The following is a 21,785-nucleotide window of genomic DNA, read 5'->3' on the forward strand; positions in this document are numbered from 1 at the left end:
CCACTGCTGCGCTGCTGAAGGCCACTGTGCCCCTGGGGCACTCTATAGCCAGCACTAGGCTCCAGGACAGCAGTGGTCATCATCTCTCACCCCGCATGTCCCTTGAGAGCTAAGCCAAGGAAGCGCCACATCCAGAGGGACCAACTGGTCACCTGAAATGTCCAACTGCTAAAGGGCTTCAGACCTAGAGGGGCCCAGGCACAGTGTCTTGGCTGCTAGAGTCTCCACCGCTAATTTTAAAGAGGAGTAATCGGGGACCTCCCTGGCGGGCCAGTGGCTGAGACTTCGTGCTCCCAATGCAGGGCGCCTGGGTTCAATCCCTGGTCAGGGAACTAGATCCTACATACCACAACTAAAAAGAACCCATGTGCTAAGACCCGGCACAGCCAAATAAATTTTTTTTTTTTTTTAAAGAGTAATCAGATTAAACTGAGCATCATAGAAATACTTGAAGAATATGGGAAGGGCAGGGTTAAGAGGGGCTTCCTAGGTGGCGTCAGTGGTTAAAAAAAAAAAAAAGAAAAGAAAACCTGCCTGCCAACACAGGAGATGTACGAGATGAAGGTTCGATTCCAGCATCAGGAAGATCCCCTGGAGGAGGGCCCAGCAACCCACTCCAGTATTCTTGCCTGGAGAACCCCATGGACCGAGGAGCCTGGCGGGCTATATAGTCCATGGGGTCACAAAGAGTCAGACACGACTGAAGCGACTCAGCACACGTGCATGGATGGGGGTCAGAATTCACCTGCTCAGCTTTGCCTCGGCGTGAGGCCTGGCCACAACAGGAAACAGGAGACAACACGACCCCTTGGATCAGAGCCCCCACATCTCACCCTATGCTTACTCTGCAAACGCTAAGGTGAGTGGTCCAAACCAAAGCCCACGGTAGACCAAGGCTGTTGGGTATTGAAGTGTTGCAGGTGGTGGAAAGAGCCAAGGACCCTGCTTGGGGCTTCCTGAAAGATCCTAGAACTCTACAATACTCCTGTGCTATTCTCAGGAATGGCAGCATTTCCAGGAAGGGAAGTGGTGAAAGGTCAGGGGGCAGGAACAGGAAAGACAGGGCAGGCGAAGCGGGTGGGAGGCTTGCCCCAGGCCAGGCTCTCCTGAAGGCCAGGGCCCCCGCTGCCTGGAGGAGACCAGGGGGAGCACTGCTTCTGGCCTCTCCGCCTTTTATCCAAACTTGCGGGAAGGCGAGGAAACAGTGAGCCCTGGCTGCCAGTCTGGGTTTACAGAGCAGCCCCAGAGTCTGTTTTCTTACACACGCAGACGGCTGCTAAATTATGCATTTCCCCAGAGTAGAATTATTTCTTTTTTCACTTCTCTTCTGCAGGAAAGCCCCCAAAAAAGTTCACAGGCAGGGATTTGTGGTTATGCTTAGCTTCAAATGTGAATCTCAAAACCTACACAAACCTTTGGAGAAATCGACACTCATAGCCTGCATTAAACATGCACGTGTCACACACAAACACATTCATCCAGCTCAGAACTTAAGAAGAGAAAAATGGACCATGCAAGCAACATCACAAGCTGCCTGGAACAGCCTTGGACTTTGCTCTACTTTGCTCTCCTTTCAAACTCTCCACTCATTCCTAGGAACTGACAGGAACCCACAAAAGGTGACTCCTTCCCCAAGACGGAAAGAAAGAAAAAGTGGCTTGCTGAAATATGAATCTTGTTCAACTGCTGTGGGGCAGACGAGAAGGAATAAGAGGGGGAAAGTGGAAAGCAAGGTGAAGGAGGATCAAGAGATGGGTCCTTGAGCCTGAGAAGAAAGAATGGGCTGAGTCAGAGAAAAAGTGAAGAGCTGGAGACCAAAAACTTATCACCAATTACTGTCTCCTCCCCTCTTAAGATCAAATATTAAAAGCTGCTTCTTTAAAAAGCAGTCAGTTTTTAAAAAGGAAGTAAAAAGAAGTCAGTCGCTAGGAAGGAAGATGAAATAGCTTTGTTTTTGTTTTTCTAAGGAAGAAGTTAAGGCTACGGGGCTGCAGAACTCACCGCATTTTAATCTCTGGACTCCGGTACCTGCTAATGGGGCCACAGGCTCCATGGGGCTTCCTGAGTCCACCTTGCTGAACACATTGTGGAGTTTAAATTGATTTCCAACAATAATCAAATGAGCTCGATACTTAAAAGCCTCAGGGCACGTGTACAAATTAAACACCATTTTAAGCGAAATAATAATCCATCACAGTGGAAATTAAAGGGAGATTTGCTACCGCCTCCAGCTGGCCCCTGCTGGTTGGCGTGGAAAGAAAAGATGTGAACTATTATGATTAAAAACAAAGACCTCAGATACGCCACGCTGAGAGCCAAACTCACAGGGAGCGCACAGCGAACCTAGACATCCCACCTCATGGACTGGGTTTTCCACCAGAAGCCACGACTGCCCAGGTGGAACTCAAAACAGAACCTTCTGCGTGTTCCTAGGATGGAGGGGAGGGAGGTACCGAGCCCTCAGATAAGTCATGAAGGCACTGGATAAGTGACAGCGAGCAAAGCTGCATCTGATCTCACAGAGCCCCAGAAACGGGGAGGGCGCAACTCGCCGAGGGAAGTGACCCCCCCCAGCCACAGGCCAGGACCACCCCGAGGTGTGCCTCCTTGCTGTTGTGGGTTGTAGTTCTGGAGGAGGGCGGGCAAAGACTGCCTGGAAAAGAAGTGGGCTCTGTGGAGTCAGAAACCGGTGGTAGGGGACTGCCCTGGTGGTCCAGTGGTTAAGACTCCACGCTTCCAATGAAGTGGGTGTGGGTTCGATCCCTGGTCGGGGAACTAAGATCCCATGGGCTGGCCAAAAAAATAAATAAATAAAAATAAAATCGTGAAAATGGTAAACTAAAAAGAGAGACTGGTTCTGCTCCACTGTAGCTGAGTGACTTTGGCAAGTTATTCAACTCCTCTTACCCCCCGCTCCCCCAATTCTAATAAAACCGACATACTCAGGGTGAGGAGGATCAAATGAGAGGATATAAGTACACGCACAGTACTGGCACACAAAACACCAAAACTGTAGCAGTTGCTATTTTTAGTGGTCGATAAATTAAAAAAAAAAACAAAAGATGCTGCTGCTTCAAAAAAAAAAGAAGAAAAAGAAAAAGGAGGCCAGAGAGTTCAGAGACAGACATGGTTTTCCTGCTGCTTCATTAGGATTGTCTAGCTTGTTTTCAAGCAAGGTAGATGGTACCTTTGCGATCACTGGGATGACATTTCTCTAAACCCAGAATTCTCCTCTCAAGGTGGTGAGTGCGCTGGAGGAACCACAGCAGTGTTCCTTCCCCTAAGGGGCGACTTCCCTCATGGCCAAGCTCGCAAAGGCCCTAAAGCACTGCCAGGAACACAGCATCTCTGATGCACATAGCCCCGGCAGGGCTGAGCCTCCTTCCCCCTTAAACCCACCTTCCGCATTCAGCCAGTGTTATGTATTTAAAAAGCATGTATGTATTTAATCTCATCCCTCTCATGTCCTTCAGAAAGGCAACACGAGGCAGTGGGTGAACAGATGGATTCTGGATATTTAACTGAAAAAAAGAAAACTAAAACACTTAATTCAAAAAGATCTACGTACCCCTATGTCCACTGCAACACCATTTACAATAGCCAAGATATTGAAGCAACATGTGTTCATTGATGGATGAATAAAGATGTGGTATATATACTATATATATATATTTATTCATATACACACACAATGGAATATTACTCAGTCATAGAAATGAATGAAATCTTGCCATTTGCAGCTACATGGTTGCACTTGAAGGGTACTATGCACGGTAAAATAAGTCAGACAGAGAAAAACAAATACCATATGATTTTACTTATATATCTAAAAACAAAGCAAATGAACCAACATAATAAAACAGAAACAGTCACTGATACAGAGAGGTGTGGGGGGACAAATAAAACAGGTGAGATACAAACTTCCAGCGATAAAATAAATGAGTCATGAGGATGAAATGTACACACAGGGAATTCAGTCAACAATGCGGTAATAATTTTGTATGGTGACAGGTCTTACTGTGGTCGTCATTTCATAATGTATAAAAATATTGAAAAAAAAATATTGAATCACCATGTTGTACACCTGAAATTAATATCATATTGTGCAATATGTAATTAATTACAACTCTTTTTAAAAAGGGTTTCTGGAAACAGACTCCAGGATTTCAAATCTCAGTTCAATAACTCATTAGCTGTGTGACTTTGAACAAGTTAACTCTCTGGACCTTGCTCTCTTCATCGAAATCTAGGAACACTGATAATGACCTCATAAGGCTCTTGTGAGAATTGACTAAGCTAAAACCTATAAAGTACTTAACACAGGCACCTGGCATACAGTAAAGAAGGAAAGAAACCAAGTGAAGTCGCTCAGTCGCTCCTTCTCCAGAGGATCTTCCCAACCCAGGGACTGGACTCAGGTCTCCTGCATTGCTGGCAGACTGTTTACCAACTGAGCCACCAACAGAAGCTGTCTATCTATATATAAATACATACACACACACACACACACACATATATATATATCTGTTGAGGTTACAGCTTAACCATTTTCCAGCTTTTCCATCTTGTACTTATTGTAGGCCCTAAAGGAGGAAATGGCAACCCACTCCAGTATTCTTGCCTGGAGAATCCCATGGACAGAGGAGCCTAGTGGGCTACAGCCCATGGGATGGCAAAGAGTCGGACACAGCTGAGCACACACACACTTATTGCAGGAACTCTCAGGAATCCTAAGGAGGATTTCATGCTGGCTTTAAGGACAGGAGGGGAGGAGCATGACTGACCAGCTTGTTCCAGGAGGAAAGAGAGAAGACACAACTGGAGGCAAGAAATAGGCTGCAGTGGAAAGGGGACAGGTGAGCCATTCTGGGACTGGAGACAGAAAAAAACGAAGAGACAGAATGGCTGTTGAAAACCTCAATCCCAGGAGATACTCCTCTCTCTTCCCCTTTTTCCTGATCTCACCAGAATCCTCGACTCTGCCCAGGAAATGAGGAGACCCAGTTTCCCTAGGGTGACACTTAAGAGAAGTGGGTGGTGTATCTTCCCCTGGTGAGGAGGACAGGATTAGAGAGGGACTTGGGTCCTGTCTTGGTTCTTCTCACTAGCTGCATCACCACTGGGCAAGCTGCCTGAAAGAGACTAGCAGTGCCTACCTCGTGGAGGAGACAAAAGCATCAGATGACATAATGCAAGTGAAGCATTCAGCAGAGCACCTGGCATGTGGCTGGTACTCCATAACCTTAATCATCCTCACCAGCAAGAGAGAAGAAAACACGGGAACCCTTCCTGTTCACAGGACCTGAATGAGCGGTGCTCCTGTCTGCCAGGTTGACTCATGGTGGTTAGAGGGTTAGGCCTAAATTAATCCACTTAAAGGTATACTGTGGTTTAAGCAGGTTCTGGTGGCTTAGCTGGGGATCTGACATTACTGCAGTGTCACTGAACAATAGACCACTCCATCACTTCATGCAATGGAAGGTACCTCTGTAGTCTGCATTGACTCTACTAATCCCAGGAGGGGGCCGCTACTGAAAACCTTAGTGAAACTCTGTATTAAAACTGCCACAAGCTGATGTGCAAGGCACGTGGGAAAAACAATGCTATCACTTCATGGTTAACCACTTTATACCTCTGAACTCAGGTGGTACTTTAAATCCATCTAGTTGATGAAAAAAAAAAAATTGGATATTCAGGAAACCACTCTTTCATAAACAAAACCAACCATTCATCTCTATGTTGGATACAGGGTCTAGTCTTGATTTCAGGGGGATTATCTGTCAGATGATAATCCAACATGATCTCTAGGATTCCTTCAGCTCTTAAAAACCTGATTTCATGTTGTAATGGTGTCTCTGCCAGCTGAACCCTGCCCCAGAGTAAAGTGCCCACCCACCAACCTTCTGTTTTGCGAGGTCAGAGAAACATCCCAGCCTTGCAGAGTCCACTGGCTGGACAGTGCTTTGCAACATCTGTTAGCAAGACAATATATTTCCACATGGCCCTTAGTTCAGCACTCTGCCTGGGAGGCCCCCATGTGAGGTTTACATCTGTTAGAACATCTGCATAGAGAAGAGGCACTTCCTCTTGAATATTCTGAAACTTGCAAGTAATTTACTAGTCATTACATACCAATAGCTGTTGCTGGCTGGCTAGGAAGAGATCAGATATTACTTTGGGTTGTTTCTACAATTCTAACCAAATACAACCTGTCTGAAGATTCATTACCAAGCACATTTGGCTCAGGTTCATTGATGGCTTCCTTCCTTTTCTTATACAACATCAAGATCCAAAAAGGATTTAAGGGGGCTTTACAAAAGCACAAATCATACAACGCTATTAAAATAGATTAAGAAATTAGGGTAGGAAGAACTAAAGAACAAAAAGAGAGTTAGGACACAAATGCATGCTATTAAATTGCTAGAGATCTTCTGAATTTCAACTGCAAATTTGGCTTTGAGCTCCCCAAGAACCAAGGCAGGAAAAGAAAATACCAGCCGTTAGACGTTTTGTATTTCCTATGAAATGAAAGCATCTTGGCTGCTCAGGACACAGATTCTCTGAGAGACATTTCTCCTCTGGGTGGTTGCAGGAGAAATGAGCAAGCCAGAGGACAGAGCCCCAGTGCGTCAGCCCTTCCCACCACGGTATTCTCTTGCAAGACTTTCTCAGAGGCCCCTCCGCGAAAATGGACAGCGCGAGGAACACTGACGATTCAGTAACTGGGATTCTACATGGGGTCAAATGAGGGCGGCCCAAGAACGTGGCTTTCGGATGGTCTGGCTGGATCCAGCGATATCGACTCTCCAGAGGAATGGGAGAGCTACACAGCCTTCTGGCAGCGCTCCACGAATATCATTTATCACAACCAGGCTTTTGAGTAACAAAAATATGGGCAGCCTCCAACATGCCAAGTCCAAACACTAATACTTTTGAATGCTAGCACTTATTTGGCCCGGGTGCTGCATTCAGCTCTCTCGCTGGGCTGTTTTTTCCCCTGAAACTCTCCCTTACGGGCCTCCTCTTGCCTCTCTGGGTTCCTTGGTCTCTGATGGAGCCTCAGTCTCGCAGGCAGCTCTTCCATCCTCCTCCTCCTTGGAGGAGCTTCCACCAGATGCCTGCTTGCCCTCCCCCCACCCCCTACACCTCCAGCATTCTCATCCACACTCAAGTCTTCTAAATACCTCTCTGGATTCCTTTCTTTCTTTCTTTAATATTTATTTTTTATTTGGCTGCACTGGGTCTTAGTTATGGGATCTAGTTCCCTGACCAGGGATCGAACCCAGGCCCCCTGCATGGGAAGCGTGGAGTCTTAGCCACTGGACCACCAAGGAAGTCCGTGGATTCCTCTCTACAGGGGGACCCCTTTCTGGCTCCTAGGAAAGCACTTCGAATTCCCAAAGCCAGCACCATCTCTCCCCCGCCCCCTGGCTCCCATCCCCTTTCCCCCTCTTCTGTTCCCTCCTCCTGGAGGCCCAGCTGCCCAGGCAGGAAACTCCCTTTATTCTCTCTCCCTTCTATGTCACACACTCACACACACACACATACACACACCCCAGCCTGTCCCCTACACAGCTGACTGCCTTGACAACCCACCCCCCCACCATCATCCTCAGTCACAGCCGGCAGCTTTGGGAGCCAGGTCCTCTCTCTCATCCTGAACTTCCTAAACTGGTCCCCCTGACTCAGCGCTTACCTCTCCAACCCAGCCCCTTCTAGAATTCTATTTATACAGCACAATCTGATCACAGCTCTCGCATGTTTCAAACCTCCAGTGGTTTCCTAGCAGCCTGCAAGGCAAGGTTCAGCCCCCGTGAGGTGGCACTGAAGCCTGGGCCCAATTCTCTGTATCTTCTCGTCAGCTTCCCACACTGCTGCAAACCTGTCTCCCCGTCAGACCGAGCTCCTTCATTACCTTTTCTCAAGTTATTTCAGCCTCCTGCAAAGCCTTAGCCTGTCTTCTCTGCCCAGGAAATACCTCCTCATCCCTTAATACCCAGCTCCAATAAGACCCTGAGGAGGGACTTTCCTGGCAGCCCAGTGCTGCCGATGCAGGGGACGCAGGATTGATCCCTGGTTGCGGAGCTTAGGATCTCACATATCTCACAGGCCGAAAGAAAAAGAGCGCCTAAGCAGAGCTAGGGGCCCCCTTCATCCGGCATGCAAAAAAACCGATCTCTGGAATGGTACTCTCTGCCTGGAAACTTCCTGCAGTCAGAGGTCCAGTCTCTATCCACCCACCCTCCTTGGTTCCCAAGGACTCCGGGTATCCAGCACACTGGAGATTCTTGATAAATGTTAATTAACCGAGTAAACTGAATGACCATCACTGGCTCTGTGCTGCCCTATAAAGCTGGTATTTTTTTATAGTCTCCTTACTTTGCCCTTATCCAGTACATTTAAAATACTGAATTCCGGGCATTACATGGGACTCATACACCAGTAATGTTCCACAGACTCTTCTGATGTAAACTCACTTGGGCTGGCAGGTTGAAACTCAGGACCGCGGAGCCCTAGCTCTGATAGGTCCCATCATAATAACCTCTGATGGCTTTACCCAGCTGCTGTCTGCTGGCAGAAATACTTCCCATTCAGCCTCCCCTGGCCCTTCCCACCACTGCCCACCTAGGGCAACTTCCCAAGGCACCCTCTCGAGGCCGGCAGTGGCTTCTAGACCCCTAAAGAAACCCCCAGACTTCCCACCCAGGAACCTTCTCTTCCAGGAGGGTCCCCACTAAAGCCCCAAGGCAGTCTGAGCTGCTGTTCTAGGTAAGACTGAGTCAGAGAAAATGCAGTGTCAGACTTGGTTCAGGCCAAGGAGGAAAGGGTCCCTTGACCTTGCCTCTGCTCCACGTTTCAAAGAAACCAGATCTACCCACTTGCCGGGCCCCAGGGACTGTCACCTTCAGTGTGAGTCCTTCATTTTCTGCTTGGCCATGCTCAGAGATGATAATCCTGGTTAAAACAAAATGAATACATTCTTCCCGTGATCTGGGCCCCAGACAGGGATCCAGCCCATTCCTCTGTCCCAGACAAGGCTACACTATTAACTGCTATGTAAAGCAGCCATTTAGAAGATCCATAAAGAAAACGTCTTGGAAAGCAGAGTATGAGATGTGGCCAGTCGTCAGGTTACTTCTCAAGGGAACCCTTACCTTAGACTCCTCCAAGCCCCACCAAGACAGACCCCCAACTCCACATGATAGCACTTGTCACCGTTGTTATTGAGATGATTATTTGATTGTCGTCTGTGTCTCACACACTCAAAGATCCAATATTATTTACTGAATAAATGACTGTCTTTTGGAACACGGGCACTGTATGACCTTGATTTCTCTTTAACTGCTGCTCCCCTAGGGCGCAGCTGGGGCCCCAATTAGCTACAAGCCATCCATCCCAAATCTGCCAATACCATTCTATTGTTCCCCTGTCAGCATGCCTTTGGCTTTCTCACTTTAATCTCCCAATTCAAATAAATCCAAAACTCGGCTCTGACATCTGTGGCTGGGCTCCCTGCCTTTCCACGATTGGAATTTGGAAACTGGACTTAAAACTCAGGAGGAAAAAAACGGGCAGAGGCACTTTCAAAAGGCTGCCTGTACGTCCAAAGTCTCGGCCGTCACCACCCCAGAGATGGATGCATTTTGTTCTAAGAATTAAAGTGTCACCTAGTGTGACCATTTATTGAAGGAATGGAAAAGGAACAGGGTGGGGGAGACAGATTGATTCTAGAGCAAATTTCTGGCTTCTTCCTGTCATGGGAATGGCAGATTTTCGTGAGAATGACAGCCGCATCTCCTTTTCAGCCTGGCACTCCTAGGTGGAGCCAAGCATGTTGCTGGTGCAGCCTTTTCACATACTGTCAGAGGCCTCCACAAAGCTAGTAGTTTATGGGTTAATCTTCCCACTAGATGCTGTGTCGTTCCTGATCACGTCCAGGAACCACATCCAGTTGATCATCTGTCATAGCTAGCCCCAAGCCCCGCTGGCACTAAGAGCTCAGAGAAGGAAGGTAGGAAATGAGCGAAGGACATAGGAAGAGTCACTGAGGCCTTTCAGCAACTGTCAGAAAGCCTCCAGAGCTCCACAATGTATTAATTTCTTACTGTGGGCCCATGAGGGGTGAAGCACTCGATACATATTATCTCAATCCTCACAACAACCCAGAGAGGCAGGTATTATTATGATTACTCCTATTTGAGAGATGATGAAAAAGCCCAAGAGAAGTTAAGCAATTTGCCCAAGGTCACTCTGCTAGAAAGTACCAAAAAGTGAAGTCAAACTGTTTGTTGCCCAGTCGTGTCTGACTCTTTCTGACCCCAGCGACCACAGGACTCCAGGCTCCTCTGCCCATGGGATTCTCCAGGCAAGAATACTGCAGTGGGCTGCCATTTCCTTCTCCAGGGGATCTTCCCTAAACCAGGGATCGAACCCAGGTCTCCTGCACTGAAGGCAGATTCTTTTCTGTCTGAGCCACCAGTGGCTTAAATAGAAAAGCACCAGAACTGAGATTTGAATCTGGGAACCACACCCCACCCCACCAGGGGATCCTTCAACCAAGACATGACAGAAAGTGATCTGAAGAGGTGCATCCTTGGTCCTGAGCCAAGACAATACCTCCCGGAGAAAGAGACCAAGTCAATTAATGACAATGCAAAACAAAGTTTTTCTCAAGTTCTCTCAAAACATCTTCAGGCTCCCAGGGTTGGCCCAGTGAGTCAACTTTTAATTGCAGCAACCTGAGAAAACAAATGAGGGGAGGGAATAACTGGAACCAGAAGGTGGGACAGCAGAGTAGGCACAGCAGAAAGCTAGTTTTCAGTTCTTGTCATGTCTTCACGCTAATGGGGTATTTAGCTTTCAGGCTGCAGTCACGGGTGGAAATACGTTCCCCCCTCAAATCCTGAAGAAAACAAATTAAGAATCATGTAAGCAAAACTAACCCAAAGCCCTATCTAATATATATTTACATAACACACATGTTTATACCCTTAGCACAGCAAATACTGAAAGCGAATCCTTGCTACCTTACGGGCCCTTTGGAGGTGGGTCAGTTTAGGTAGGGACACCCCAACAATGACGAAAGTGGTCAGAGAAAATGATTAAGGGAAAACAAATTCAATGGATGACACACAGGGACTTACAAACAAAAGAAGAAAAGGAAGAGGCAGACAGAGAAACTAAGGGAAAGGAGGCCAGAGGTTAAGGAGGTTTAGTAGCTGGTTTCTGCCTGGGAGAGCAACTGCCTTAGTGATTTCCAGACCTCGGGCATGAGTAGGGTGGGCTGCCTAGAAAAATCTGGGAAATGGGGATATGCAGGGGTATTATTTGCTTATTCTTATTAGATTCCCTATTCCGAAAATTCTGATTCTATAGCCCTTTACCTGGGTCAGGAATTCTTAAGACAATCAAGGTAGAGAATCCCTAGGGACAGTCTCACTTTTGAGGATGCCTGTTACCCTTGTATGGTTTTTCCAGTAGTCGTGTATGGATGTTGAGAGCTGGATCATGAAGAAGGCTGAGCGCTGAAGAATTGCTTTCAAAGTGTGGTACTAGAGAACACTCTTGAGAGTCCCTTGGGCAGCAAGGAGATCAAATTCAATGGAAGCACTGATGCTGAAGCTGAAGCTCCAATCCTTTGGCTACCTGATGCGAAGAGCTGAGTCGCTGGAAAAGACCCTGATGCTGGGAAAGACTGAGGGCAAGAGATGGTTGGATGGCATCCTGACTCAATGGACAGGAATTTGAGCAAACTCAGGGAGATTGTGAAGCACAAGGAAGCCTGGAGTGCGGCAGTCCATGGGGTTGCAAAGAGTCAGACCCGACTGAGCAACTCAACAACAATGATCTATGTCAGCTAGGCTGTTGTGCACGGGTCTTCATCGTCCAGAGTTCTACTGTGAATGTAAGTCACAGTCCACTTCTGGGGAGCCCAAGCAATTTCTCCTTGCATCATACACGCCTCCTGGCGCTCCTCGTACATTTCCGCTCACGTTCACACCCCCATGGTTGTGCACACACTGTGTCCTCCCCCCCAGCCCTATCTCCAAAACGCCTACCCTTCTTTCTCTATCAGTCTAAGGACTTCAGACTCTTTCTACCTTGTACACTGGTTATTGACATAGATGCCTTAATCACTCCTGTTTGAGGATATGCTCTTAGGGGCCATATTATAACTTATCTTTTTCTCCCAAAGGTCTTATCATCTGTTGAATGATGATTACCCAGGGAAATAAAATCAAGGTTGAATTTCAGCCCCAGGCCAGAGGTTCCTCTTCTCTATCTCAAAAAAGGAATCGAAATTTTCCTGACTCAGGCAAGATATGTTCTGCCCCACAGGTACTCCCACCCAGAACACCATGGGAAAACAAACCAAATCATTAGGTAGGTCAATATTTCCTATAATAAAATTCACATCAGCTAAAATAAAGCCACTTTCTTCTGCCCAACTGATCTCAACCACTGCTCACACCCAGGGGACTCTGAGCCTCAGTGGCATGAATGTGGCTTCCCTGGGGGCTCAGTGGTAAAGAATCTACCTGCCAAGCAGGAGACACAAGTTCTATCCCTGGGTTGGGAAGATCCCCTGGAGAAGGAAATGGCCACCCACTCCAGTATTCTGGCCTGGGAAATCCCACGAAAACAGAGGAGCCTGGCGGGCGACAGCCCATGGGGTGGCAAAGAGTCAGACACGACTTAGCGAGTAAACAGCATCCGGCACCCATCTGCCATCTGGATAGCAAGCCTTCCTCTCGTGGCAAGAAACAGCCAAGGGAACTCCAGACACTAGAGGCTAATTTCATCCTGAGCAGTGACTCTTATTTCAGCTAAAACCCACTAAGCCTGGACAGACTGCATTCCCAAGACCACGGGGAGGCCTGACTGCCCTGGAACACAGACCAGAGAGGTCAGTGACCCGGCCAGGAAACAGGGCTTCAGGTGGCAGAGCCACACCTCACTGGCAGATGCTCAGCCCCATTCCGAGAGAGAAGAGAGGCCTGGCCTAGCACTGAGACATTATGAGTTCTTCAGAGTTTAAGTCAGGAGTTGGTACTCCTCCAAGATGCACAGGAGTTGTAAGAGCCCTGGATCTGAGAAATAAAAGATACAGTTTACAGTCTATGCTGCACCCTACTTAGTTCTGTGCATCAATAAGCAAGTTCTTACTGCCTGTTTGAGCTTCAACATTTATGTCTCTAAAATGTAACACCTAAAATGGATTTGAATGCCCAATCCAGCAAATATCTAAATAATACAGAGTTATAAACCATTAGCTCAAAAGCAGGGAAAATAAAAGGATAAAGTTACCACTGGAAAAAATTGGGATACAGGGCCCAACAGTTATTAAAGTCAAGCCACAAATTTGTTTCTCTGCTTCCTGGCAGCCAAAGCAAAAAGAGAAATATGATCAGTTACACCCAATTGTCCACAAAGGAAAATCATTCCAGTTCCTTGGGAGAGGCAAAGCTTTTCCTGGCACCGGATTCTGAAAGGAAATTTCTCCAATTAGCAGAGACATTAAATGAAGCTGTAGCTTAAGTCTTCAACAATGTAAACTCTTACAAAAAATATAGTAGCAAGTTACATAAAGCTATTTTGGAGAGCATCAGTCCATAAAGCAAGGGGCAGGACACCCAAGTTCATCTCAGTGAAAGTAATTCTGGCGGTGCTGAGCTAACATGGCCCAAGCATGCAGCTTTCACTGGCCCAACTTAAATCAAGGATAAAACTAAGACCAGGTAGACAACTTGTTCTTCCAAACACTTCTATAAATATTACTTCTTCCACATGGATGTTTATTAAGAATTGGGTAGCAATTTCCAATTAGATGACTTCTACATTCCATTCCAGTTCTGATAAATCTAAGTGACCTTTTTGGTCTTCATTTACTTACATTAATGTAAAATTTGGTAGTTTTCCCTGTCTTACTGCACTCCCAAATCAATGGAAATTCCTGCCAGTGAGAGAGAGAGAGAGAGAATCTAACTATTAACATTACTCTTGCTATTAATAGCTAATACCAAGAGCTCATGTACCAGGCCCGGGACCTGGGTTCCTGTACATTCTCTCATTTAATCCTCCCACCAACCTTGTGTGATAGTAACTATTATTAGTCTCATCTAACAAATAAGGAGCAGAGACTCAGAGAAAATGTCCAAGGTCACAGAGCTGTCTAGTTCCAAAGTCAAGATTCTTAGCCCTACTTATAGTGCCTAGTATTAATGAAACATGATTACTATGTTTGTCAGAACAATGAAGCCTAGTGAGGCCAGTAGAGCAGGCAAGAGTTATTATAACAACAACAACAAAATAACCGTGGAGATTTTAGAGACTTTGGCAACCTATAAAAATAAAAAAAAAAAAAAGGATGAAAAATTTGTGAGAGGCAGAAATCTCAGAAGAAAGTAATTCCACAGGAACAGAAAATCTCAGGAAAAGGAATAGAAAACTTCTTTTCCTCCTCTTCTCTTGAAAACAAAATATTATAAAATAGACAATGAATGAAAACCTACTACACAGCACAGGGAACTCTGCTCAATGCCCCGTGATGACCTAAATGGGAAGGAAATCCAAAAAAGAGGGGAGGGATGTGTTATCTACACGTACCTGATTCACTGCGCTGCACGAGAGAAATTAACACAACATTGTAAAGCAACTACACTCCCGGAAAACTCACTCAAACCCACGTCCATTGAGTAGTGATGCCACCCAACCATCTCAGCCTCTGTTGCCCCTTCTCCTCCTGCCCTCCATCTTCCCCAGCGTCAGGGTCTTTTCCAAAGAATCAGTTCTTCCCATTAGGTGGCCAAAGCATTCATTAGAGCTTCAGCTTCAGCATCAGTCCTTCCAATGAACACCCAGGACTGATCTCCTTTAGGACGGACTGGTTGGATCTCCGTGCAGTCCAAGGGACTCTCAAGAGTCTTCTCCAACACCACAGTTCAAAAGCATCAATTCTGCGGTGCTCAGCTTTCTTTATGGTCCAACCATCACATCCATACATGACTACTGGAAAAACCATAGCTTTGACTAGATGGACTTTTGTTGGCAACATAATATCTCTGCTTTTTAATATGCTCTCTAGGTTGGTCTTAACTTTTCTTCCAAGAAGCAAGTGTCTTTTAATTTCATGGCTGCAGTCACCATCTGCAGTGATTTTGGAACAACCAAAAAATAAAGTCTGTCACTGTTTCCATTGTTTCCCCATCTATTTGCAGTGAAGTGATGGGACCAGATGCCATGATCTTAGTTTTCTGAATGTTGAGTTTTAAGCCAACTTTTTCACTCTCCTCTTTCACTTTCATCAAGAGGCTCTTTAGTTCTTCTTCACTTTCTGCCATAAGGGTGGTGTCATCTGCGTATCTGAGGTTATTGATATTTCTCCCGACAATCTTGATTCCTGCTTGTGCTTCATAGCCCAGCATTTCTCATGATGTACACTGCATAGAAGTTAAATAAGCAGGGTGTCAACATACAGCCTTGACATACTCCTTTCCTGATTTGGAACCAGTCTGTTGTTCCATGTCCAGTTCTAACTGTTGCTTCCTGACCTGCATACAGGTTTCTCAGGAGGCAGGTCAGGTGGTCTGGTATTCCCATCTCTTGAAGAATTTTCCACAGTTTATTGTGATTCACACAGTCAAAGGCTTTGGCGTAGTCAATAAAGCAGAAGTAGATGTTTTTCTAGAACTCCCTTGCTTTTTCGATGATCCAGCAGATGTTGGCAATTTGATCTCTGGTTCCTCTGCCTTTTCTAAATCCAGCTTGAACATCTATCTGAAAGTTCATGGTTCACATACTGTTGAGGCCTGGCTTGGAAAATTTTGAGCATTACTTTGCTAGCATGTGAGATGAGTGCAACTGTGTGGTAGTTTGAGCATTCTTTGGAATTGCCTTTCTTTGAGACTGGAATGAAAACTGACCTTTTCCAGTCCTGTGGCCACTACTGAGTTTTCCAAATTTGCTGGCATACTGAGTGCAGCACTCTCACAGCATCAACTTTTAGGATTTGAAACAGCTCACCTGAAATTTCATCACCTCCACTAGCTTTGTTCACAGTTCCTACTCTTAAAAGACTCTAAACTTTGGCTCTCTTGGTCATTCACTCATTCATTCATTCCAGCAACAATTAGATATTTACCCTGTGCTACTCCCTGCCAGGCACTGTCAGCAGTGAGCAAGACAGAGGAGCTTCCAATCCAGCCATCAAGTAGACAATACATTTCCAGATGGTATTAAAATGCTTTGGGGGAAAAAAAAAATTAAGGGGATTAAGAGAGGCTGAGGGGCAGGGAAGGAGAACTGTTCTAGATAACAGGTCAGGGAGGGGCTCTCTGAGAAGCAAGTGAGGGAACCCAATCATGCAAAAATTTGGAGACCGGGCACCAGCAGAAAGGCCCCATGACAAAAACAAACCTTACATGTTTTAGAAACTTCTGGAAGGCCACTGCAGTAGACTGAAGCCAGCCTGAAGTAGAACAGACCAAGTGAAGGCCGGCAGGGAATGAGGTGGGAGAAGATGGAGACGGGGCTACAGGGAAAGGAGGTGGACTCCTTCTGAAGGGCAACGGGAGGGGCATAACCCTAGTGTAAAATCTCCAGGGCTGTGGTCAGAGCTCCAAGGGAAGTTCAGAGAGATGTAGTGTCACCAAACTCAAAACTCTTAAGGGAATCACTTTAGCCTGTAGGCCCTGGTTTTCCATTTGTTGTTGTTTAGTCCCTAAGTCTTCTGCAAAACCAATGACTGTAGCCCGCCAGACTCCTCTGTCCATGGCATTCTCCAGGCAAGAATACTGGAGTGGGTTGCCATTTCCTTCTCCAGGGGATCTTCCTGACCCAGGGATTGAATTGGCATCTCCTGCATTGCAGGCGAATTCTTTACCACTGAGCTGCCAGGGAAACCTGCTTTCCATCACTAGATGCTAAAAGTAAAAAGGACAGTTCCTTTTCCAGAGCTTTATACCCCATCATCATGAAGGGAATGCAATTGTCAGAGCAACTGGTGGTTTGGTTGACAGACTCTAGGGAAATGCCAAGATAATTTACAAAGAAAACTGATCCAGACCTCTATTTGAATCCCACCTGCTCTTCCCATCCTAGGATGTCGTATCCTTGGCCATCCTTTTGTTGTTTTCTTTTCTATTCCAGAGGCTCAAAACTCAACACTCTCCATGTGAGCTGCTAGACCAGACTGAATATTATTAAAGTTAATTTCAACGATCCCACTGTTAGCCTTCCCAAATAAGGCATACCCTTGGCAGGAAGGACCACAGAAGGATGAATTTGAATTTGAATCTTTTCTGAAGCTAAACTGCAGCTTTGATTAATTCGAAGAAACTTCTTTTACCAACGTGTCTGGACACAACAATAAGAGGGAAACATCCAACATGTGGAAGCAGCAGGCGTGTGTTTCTGCTTGAAAGTAGAGATGGGTAAAGCGAAGTGAAAGTGTCAGTCGCTCAGTTGTGTCCGAGTCTTTGCGATCCCATGGGTTGCAGCCCACCAAGCTCCTCTGTCCATGGGATTTTCCAGGCAAGGATACTGGAGTGGTTTGCCATTTCCTTCTCCAGGATCCAACCCCAGTCTCCTGCATTGCAGGCAGATTCTTTACCTGAGCTACCAGGGAACAGGTAACAGAGACAGGTAACAGCATCAAAAAACAGGTGACTAATCAAGATCCAACTGCACACAGGAGTCGAGCCACCACCCAGGAAAGAAGCTGGGCTGAGGTCGGCAAGGGGGCATGGAAACTTGTTGTCACTTCTTATTAACAGACAAAGCCCTGGCTCCCCTCCCCACTCCCAACAAAAATAAAATCACTAGTATGCCCTTCCTCCAGGTTACACAGCCTGAAATACCCAGATACTAAACAAAATCAACCTTTCCTGCTGGCCAGACTGTTAATGTCCCAGGCACAATGACTGTTATCCTCAACTCAAAACCATTAAAATCATTAAAACACTGAAAATTCACCTACATCTGGGAATAATGCAGCAGGTTCAACAGCACTACTCATGACCCCAACCCCACACACCTAGAAACATCCAGAATAGTGAACGTACAGAAGAGTGAACAGCAGCCCTCAAATGGACTGGAGCAGGGTGCTGTGGGGAATAACAGGGCCCATGCCTATCTCTCAGGGCCAATGCTTCAAGGCAGTTGAAAGCAAACACTATACCCTTAGACGTTTCAAAGCCTGGGCCTGCAACAGATCAGCGGTCCTGGGTTTGTATACAGTGTGGGTCACATAATCTGACCAAGGCTTTGCATATCATTGTTCATTGCCCCCAATTCCCACTAGTTCAGCGTTTCTTATCAACCATCTGTCTCACAACCTCATGGCCCACTTATTAAAAATGTCCCCCACTGACAATAAACATTTCCAGACTGGACTTACAAACTACAGTGTTTAAACACTACCCAGGTCGACTTTATGCATATTTAAGTCTGAGAACTTCAGCAATGTTTCTGCAAACTGTGAGCCATGAGTCATGACCAGCAGTTGATTTTTTTTTAATTAAGTAGGAAAAAATTATAAATAGAACACACTACAGGTAGTCAGGGCAATTATTGTTTCTGGGAACTTAAGCGGTTGTGGACCTCTGTGCAGTGACGTAAAATGTATTCATCACTGTGGTTCAGTTTGAAAACCACTCTCCTAGAGGGATGAAGGAATATTTTTACGGAATATTTTATGCTATTCCTACGCATGGTATTTATTTACCATTTTTCACCCCTAATTCCGAGCTTCTGGATTTTAGTTCAAGCACAAGTTATCAAGACACAAAGGCTGTTATCAAATCCTAAACTGATGAGGCAATGTCAAACCGAACAGGGGGGTCAGCCCAAGGCTTCTTCCTGCCCCAGACCCTTCTCAAGGAGCTGGGGATACGGAAAGTGCCAAAGGGAAGTTTGTACAACTCTCCCCAGGCTGGACCTGTTCCTTGGTAAAGAACTTGCACACTCATTATCATACATTAGAAGAATTGAAATATTCCCTTATGGGTGGGTAGGGAGCCGGGCGGGGGAGGCTCAGTCTCAGTCTAAGGAATAGAGAGAACTCAGGTTCAACCCATCAGTGCATTCCTGGGGCAGTGACTAGGTCAAAGGAAAGTCAGGGAAGGGTGAATCCAGGCCCACTAACCACCAGGCCCTGAGTTCTCAGAATTAGGACAACACTGGACAGCATCAGGCATGTGAAGTCACGTCTCACCCCAGAACCAGTGACATCGGTTGCCTTGGGCAAGTCACTTAGCTTTTCAATCCCCTAGGTTCCTTGTATGGCCAATGTTCTGGGAGCAAGTGGAACACAAGGAATCAGACAGCATGCCTTCTTGCCCAATGCAAGGACAGGCAGCCTCATCTGGCCCGACCAGAAGAGAGGAACATGGGAGGAAGAGCCAGGAGGAAGAAGGAATAGCTGGGACTTCTCTGGTGGTCCAGGGGTTAAGGCTCCAGCTGCCATTGCAAGGGGCGTGGGTTCCATCCCTGATGGGGGAACTAAGATCCCGCCTGCCAGCAGGATGTGGCCAAAAAGAAAAAAAAAAAAAAAGAGTAGCTAGCTGTCTTTTCAGCTTTTAGACTCATCAGAAGCAACGACTTACTGAAAACAGCCTGAAGACTCGAGGAGAGCAACCGACAAGGAGGCCAGAGCTCAAAAACCAAACCAAAAAAAAAAAACAAAACCCCAGCGAAGCCCAGGAGCGGTTTCCCCGTGCCATTCAAAGCCGCGGAATCGCGGGCGGGTCAGCTACATCACACAGAAAAACCGAGGGCGCTCACTCCCTAGGCTTTATAAGCTCTTGTAAGCCGAGAGTGAAGTCAGAGGTGGCAGGCTCCTGGGCCGGGTCCAAAAGAACAGGTGGTTCCCCTCCCCCCCACCCTCGCCAACGAGAGAAAAGTCACCACTTGGGGTAAAGATACCCAGAGGAGGTCAGCGGCCAGGGAGGGTGCACCTGAAGCAGTGAGGGGTCGGGGCTGCCCCCCAGACCCACTTCCCGAGAGATACTCGCTGGAGAGGTCCCCTGATTCCGTCGGGCAGGAGTGAACTCGCGCCCACCTCTTTGGCAAGGGCGCTGGGGAGGCGCCGGGAAGCGGCCAGGCAGGAACTCTGCTGCGGTTACCTCTGACCGGGGCCGGCCAAGTGCTCCTCGGAGTCTTGAGGGCGGCCAGTCTCCCAAGAGGCGGGGGGCTGGGGGGCACCGAGGGCGGCGCCCCGGGACCCAGTGTCTCCAGCGGAGACCCAGCGACATCGGGGACAGAAAACGCTTGAAACTCTCACCCTGGCCCCCCGCCCACGAAGTCCCAACCCGCGGGAACTAAGCTGAGAAAGGCGCGGCCATCGGATCTCCAGGTTCACACCCCCCGCCCCTGCCCCGCGCGCCCCAGACCAGCCCGGCTCGTCGCCCGGGTCCCCGGCCCCGACCCGGGGACCCGCGCCCCCTCGGCGCCCGCGGCGGGCCGCAGCCGGGCCCCGGCAGTGTTTGTAAACAAACCGATCACGTGGCCCCGGCGGCTCGCTCCCCGCCCCCTGTGCCCGCGGCCCCCCCACCCCGCCCCGGGGCGACCCCCGCGCCGGACTCCACCTCGGCCGCGCCGGCCGGAGGGTGCCGCGCGCGCTCCGAGGGAGCCGGGCCGCCGGGGCCCCTGGGCGGGGTTGGGGGGGGACGGGGACAGGCGTCCCGCGCCCCAAGCGGGCGCCCCGCGCTGACAGCACGCCCCACGCCCACGCGCGCCGCGCTCGCGTCTCACTCACCCGGGCAGCCCGCAGCCCCGTCCGGCCCGCGCCGCGCTCGGCTCCGCGGGGATGCGCAGCAGCGAAGGACCGCCCGGCCGGATCCCGGGCCCCGGGCGCGCTCTTAAAGCCACAGCCGCCGCCGCCGCCGCTCCGCATCCCTCCCGGCCGGGCCGGGGGCTGCCGGGTGACGGACGCGCCCCCGCGCCTATCCCCTCGGCGCAGCACATAGCAACACGCCGCGGGTTGGCTGCGCCCGGCCGCAGCCCATCCGCCGCGAGCCAATCAGCGAAGGACGGAACTCCGCCCCCTGCTTCCCCGACCTCCGCCCCCCACCCCCCACCATCCCTTCGGGCCCCGCCGGGCTTGGGTGCGGGGCGCGAGGCGGGCGCCGGGATCCAGCCCTGGGGAGGCTGAGCCCGCCGGGCCTGGCGAGGCGGGGGGCGGCTGGCCCGAGGAACGGGGAGGAAGGGTGATGACGATGGAGAGGCTCTCGGCGCCCGGGCGGAGACCGTTTATTTGGGTTTGGAGTTTGTCTCCAGGTCAAGGCTGGGGTTTCTAGAACCCGGGGTGGGCGCTTTCTAGTGCTGCATCTGCTTAGAGGAGCTAAGACAGTAACTCACTCCTCACGCCTTAGCCGCCCCTAACGCAGTCTTAAGTTACCTGGAGAGGCTCTCGGGACCCAGGGCAGCTGAATGTAATAAGACAACGCCAGCCCGAGGGGGCCCCCGCCAGGCCCCACTCAGCAGCAAGGCATTTCCCCTTGTCTCTCTGCTCTCCTTAAACTGGGCTCATTAAATGCAGGATAAGAGGCATTTACATTGGAAGACACCTCGCCCCTAATTGCTGCTGGTTTTCTAAGGCTTTTCGAAGAGAAACGATTCACCCGGGACACTAGGATGGTCAGTGACCATAGGGGCGGTGCGCCCAGTCTGGGTCAGTGGAGCGGTGCTTTTCACGGAAGAGACGGTTAAAAAATAAGCCCAGGGCTATCAGGAAATCTAGGGAGGCACCAGGTGGGCGGAGTGGGGCAGTCTCCCAGCAAGAAAAC

At 48.5% G+C, this 21,785-nt stretch overlaps 1 protein-coding gene across 3 annotated transcripts in view; it reads right to left on the reverse strand.

The window, feature by feature from the left end:
• The window catches only part of YPEL2 (yippee like 2), a 64,548-nt gene extending 43,655 nt beyond the window's left edge, over window positions 1-20,893 (reverse strand). Inside the window, exon 1 of one of the 3 annotated variants that reach the window (XM_065910389.1) lies at window positions 20,756-20,893. The gene's annotated coding sequence lies outside the window, so the exon portion shown is untranslated. Of the gene's footprint in view, window positions 1-3,399; window positions 3,419-20,123; window positions 20,144-20,755 lie in introns of those variants that run through there. The other 2 variants (XM_065910392.1, XM_065910390.1) reach the window with 2 other exon arrangements.
• Window positions 20,894-21,785: the final 892 nt, after the last annotated feature.

This window comes from Muntiacus reevesi, chromosome 18 (assembly GCF_963930625.1).
Source record: "Muntiacus reevesi chromosome 18, mMunRee1.1, whole genome shotgun sequence".
Classification (NCBI taxonomy): Eukaryota; Metazoa; Chordata; class Mammalia; order Artiodactyla; family Cervidae; genus Muntiacus; species Muntiacus reevesi.